General features: G+C 40.9%; 1 non-coding gene across 1 annotated transcript; it reads left to right on the top strand.

The window, feature by feature from the left end:
- The first annotated feature begins 2,795 nt into the window (after positions 1-2,795).
- Positions 2,796-2,902, top strand: LOC141638130 (small nucleolar RNA R71). Its single transcript, XR_012542013.1, has one exon. It is a non-coding gene; the product is annotated as a small nucleolar RNA R71 (small nucleolar RNA).
- The last annotated feature ends 2,253 nt before the right edge of the window (positions 2,903-5,155 follow it).

Here is a 5,155-nt window from a genome sequence, read left to right as displayed (position 1 = left end):
CGGATTCTTGACTTCAAATTTTCAAAAATCCCGCCTAGAGACGGGCGGATTCTGGGAATCCGCTCGGATTCTTCCGAGATGAGACGGGCGGATTTCGGTCGGGACGGACGGATTCTTGTCCGAGAGATTTTTCTTTGTTTTTCTTCACCGCAAGACGGGCGGATTGTCCACAAGAAGGACGGATTACGTGAGACGGGCGTCTTTCCAGAATCCGCTCGGATTCTTCAACGATCAAGAATTTTGCGCTTTTTCGGCCCAAGACGGGCGTCTTCTCAGCAGGACGCTCGGATCCTCTGCAGACGGGCGGATTCTCAGGAATCCGCTCGGATTGGTCCTTGTGTACACGGATTCAGTTCCATCCGTGCACCAACGCATTCCCTTATCATTCTTTCTTTCTTTCTTTCAAATCTTGTGTTCTTCATTGTGGGGGCACTACTAAGGCATGAATAGCCTAGGCAATTGCCATCCCCACACTAAGGTAAAGCACTACACATCAATTAAAATCATTAGTCCCTCCCTCACTTCTCTCTTTTCATGACAATTATTTTGATCAAAGTAAATAAATCCAAAAATGACAAAAATGCAATACAAAAATTAAATTAAGTTAGGGAGTTAGAAATATTTACAAGTGGTGGTTTAGGGAGGACTCCACCAAACTCTCATTCTTGATGAGATGTCAAGGGGGCATGTTCAAGGTGTTGTTGATGTTGCTCAACACCTCGAAGAAGTAATTAAAAGCTTGTTCATTGTTGTGGTAGAGGTCCTCAATAGACCTTGGCCCTTGTTGTTGATCATGATCGATGGCATGCCCAATGTAGGGATTAAAGATCCCTTCAAATTCGTCGTCCCAAAGACCACAAACTTCATTGAGTTGATCATTGAAAATCTCTTGCTTGGATGGAGACAACTCTCCCAATTTCTTCTCTTGGCCAATGAGGCCATCTTCTTCTTCCTTGGTTGATTTTGATGAGCTTTGCAAGCTCTTCTTGTCACAATTCACTTGCTCTTTGAATGGAGCATCTTCAACTTTCTTCCTCCATTGGAGTTCCGATTTCTTCTTTTCATCTTTTCGGCTATAATGATCAATCATGAAACATAGCTCATGCAAACGAGGAGCTCTCATGGTCTTGTCAAGATTAAAAGTTATGCTTTCATCTCCCACTTCTAGAGTGAGCTCTCCATGTTTCACATCAATCACCGCACCCGCGGTGTGTAGGAAAGGTCTTCCTAAGATGATTGGAATGTTGGAATCTTCCTCCATATCAACTATGACAAAGTCCACCGGGATGAAAAACTTCCCAATTCGCACGGGGACATCTTCCCATATCCCTAATGGTGTCTTCGTCGATCTATCGGCCATTTGAAGAGTGATATTGGTACATTTAAGCTCTCCCATTCCCAACCTTTTACTTACCGAGTACGGCATGACACTCACACTAGCCCCTAGATCACATAAGGCTTTGTTGATCGTTGTGTCGCCAATGGTACACGGTATTGAGAAGCTTCCCGGATCCTTTAATTTTGGAGGTGAACTCCCTTGAAGAATTGCACTACTCACCTTGGTGAAGGCGATAGTCTCAAGTTTCCGGATTGACTTCTTCTTTGTGAGGATATCTTTCATGTACTTTGCATAAGCCGGAACGTGATTGATTAATTCCGTGAAAGGAATTGAGACTTCTAAGTTCTTCACAATTTCCATGAACTTTCCAAGTTGATCATCAAATTTAGGCTTGGCTTGACGACTTGGAAAAGGAAGTCTAATCACAATGGGCTCCTTTTCTTTGGCTTTGTCTTCATTTTTCTTTGAGCTTTCTTCTTTTGATGATTCCCCTTCTTTGGGACCTTGCACCACAACTTCATTCTCACTAGCTCTCACAACTTCATCCTCAACTTGCTCCTTCGGTGCCTCATATCTTGTACCACTTCTCAAGTGAATGGCACTAACCGTTTCATGTCTAGGGGGATTACTTTGTGGTGGTAATTGCCCCTTTTGTCTTTGTGAGCTCGAAGATGCTAGTTGGGTCAATTGTGTTTCCAACATCTTGGTGTGAGCTAGAATGTTGTTGATGGTGGTATCCTTTGCTTGGCTATCTTTTTGCATTTGGGTGAAAAATTCTTGTTGATTTTTTTGCATTTGAAGGACCGCTTTTTGGACATCAAAACTTTGGTCATTGTGGTGATTGTATGGATTTTGATTTTGGTAACCTTGGTTTTGATTGAAAAAGGGTCTTTGATTTTGATTTCTCATGGGTGGTGGAGTGTATGTTGTTTGAGGGTTTTGGACATTTTGGCTTTTGTATGAGAGATTTGGATGGAACTTGGTGTTTTCATTGTAAAAATTTGAATAAGGGGTACCACTTTTGTAAGCTTGGAAAGCATTGACTTGCTCGGTTGTTCCCCTACATTCACTTGAGTCATGACCCAAGGTTCCACAATTCTCACATATCCCGCTTGGGATTGATGAGGATGCCGTCATGGCATTGACATGATGCTTTGATGATTTTGAGCTTTCCTCAAGTCTAGCCATAGCTTGTTCAAACTTCAAGTTGATTGTGTCAATGTGAGCACTAAGTTGAGCACCCAATTGAGTAACGGTGTCCACTTCATACTTTCCTCCTCTAGTAGCCTTGCGAGGCCTACTATATTGCGAATTATGGACCGCCATTTCCTCAATCTTGTTCCATGTTTGATTGTCATCAACTTCGGTGAACATTCCATTTGATCCCATATTGAGAATGTTCCTTGAATCTTCATATAAACCATTCCAAAATTGTTGCACCAAAAACCATTCGCTAAGTCCATGGTGAGGACATGAGCGACAAATACCTTTGAACCGCTCCCAAGCTTCATACAAAGACTCTTCATCCCTTTGCTTGAAACCCGTAATTTGAGCTCTTAGCATATTGGTCTTTTCCGCTGGGTAGAATTTTTTGTAGAAAGCTAGAGCTAGCTTCTTCCAAGAATCTATTCCAAGGGTGGCCTTATCAAGGCCCTTCAACCATTGCTTTGCGGTGCCGATTAACGAAAAAGGAAATATGACCCATCTTATTTGGTCTTGAGTCACGCCCGTTTGAGAGATAGCTTCACAATAATCACAAAATGTTTCCATATGAGAATGAGGGTCCTCACTAGGCATTCCCCCGAATTGGCTCCTCTCAACTAGTTGGATGAAGGCGGACTTGGCAATAAAGTTTCCGGTAAGATGTTGTGGGGTAGGAGTACCGTTTGGTAGATCCTCCTCGGTGGGTATAGAGTGTGACGAGAATTTAGGCATTGTAGGTGGATTTTGTGTGGTATTGTTTAATGGGTTCTCTTCTCCTTCTATTGCGAAAGGATTGACAAACTCACTAGTGGGTTGAACAACTTCACCAACACCTCCCAAATTCCTCCTAACAAGTCTCCTATTATTCGTCAAGGTTCTTTCGATTTCACGGTCAAAAGGTAACAAATCTCTTTGTAACCTTCTAGACATGCAAAATATCAAACAACTCGAAAACAATTAGAACAAACCTTGAGGAGTTTTACTTCCCCCAGGTGAAAAAGACACAACTAAAAACAATAAAAGAAATCTTAAATCAATTAAACACCGTCCCCAAGAACGCGCCATTTTTGATCGGAGCCATTTGGTTTTCACAATTAAGCATATGTGGTCGTTGGTCAATGGTCGATACAAAACACAATTTATACTTCACAAACAACTCTACAATTATTAAAGAGGCAAGTAAAGGTCGGATCCCAAGGGACGGGTATTGAAATGAAGATTCTATTGTAACTAGTGGTGTCTAGGGGTGTCACAAATTGGGTTGATGTAGAAGGTTACTAAACTAAAATAGCAATGAAAATAAACTAACAAGGTAAATGAAATAAAGGTGTAAACAATTGATTAAAAGCACTAGGGTGTCGTGGGTTCATAGGGGAATCATGGGATATGATCATACAAACATGTTCTCAAATTATAAGCAAGCAATTATTGTTGTGATGGATTGAGTTGGGTTATATCTTACAATCCTAGGAAAGTTTGGGTCCCGGAGCCGAATCTCTTGGATTGTACAACACCTACAAGTCGACTTAATCTTCCCTACTTAACACATGCATGGTCTAACAAGACTCGAGTTGGGTTATGTCTTACAAGTCAAGTTGAAAGGATAGAAGATGATAGTAAATGCAAGGATTCATAGGCTTAGCATTTCATCAAACATAACATGTGCATGTATTAAGATCAAAACAAGCAAGCAAATAAGATATGAAAGCATATTAATTTAAGCATGAATCATTCCCCATGTTGGTTTCCCCTAATCACCCATTAAACCCTAGCAAAGAGACTACTCACTCATTATCATATTGATCATGCTAGAGAGGTTGTCAATCATACTAACATAATGAAACATGATGAATAAATAAAAGTAATTAGCAATAATTAAAAAGGGATTAAGAGATTATACCTACTAATGATTCCAATAATAAAGCAAGAATAATAGAAGAACTTGATGATTGATGGAAGGTTGTCAATCTCCCAATAAACCCAATAATCTTCTAATTACCCAAAATAAATGAAGAACAAGAGAGAGAATTAAAGAACTAAAACTTGGATTAAAACTTGATTAATATTTGATTACAATATTGAAGAGAGATTTGATTGATATTAACTACACTAATTATTGATAAGAAGAACATGCTCCTCTAATTAGACTAATGGGGTATTTATAGTGAAAATTAGGGAGGATGCATTAGGGTTAACTAAGGGCTAAACTAGTAATTACACTTTTTAAGTTGAGCAAGGAGCCTCCGGGATTATCCGAGAGAAGGGCTTCTCCATTTCGTAGCTTGAAGAACGAAACTGTGCTGTGTTGTGATCCGTGCGGCTGGGAGTCGGGACGGCCAGATCTGGGATGGATGAACCGAGCGGATCAAGGAACAAGACGCTCGGACTGGGCATGGGGAATCCGAGCGGATTCCTGGTAAGGACGCTCGATCGGGCGAGGACGGACGGATTCTCTACAATCCGTTCGGATTGTAGTTCAGCAACTTTCCTTCTTCTTTTTCTTCCCTTTTCTTCACGAATTCCTTGGGGATTTCCTTGGGGACTCAAGGATCCTTTTCTCAACAATGCTCTTCTACTATGTTATGTACAAAGGCCTTCTAGTCTTGTCTCTCC

The sequence above is a fragment of the Silene latifolia genome, unplaced genomic scaffold (assembly GCF_048544455.1).
Source record: "Silene latifolia isolate original U9 population unplaced genomic scaffold, ASM4854445v1 scaffold_181, whole genome shotgun sequence".
NCBI classification, from domain to species: Eukaryota; Viridiplantae; Streptophyta; class Magnoliopsida; order Caryophyllales; family Caryophyllaceae; genus Silene; species Silene latifolia.
This window is presented reverse-complemented; position numbering and strand designations above follow the sequence as displayed.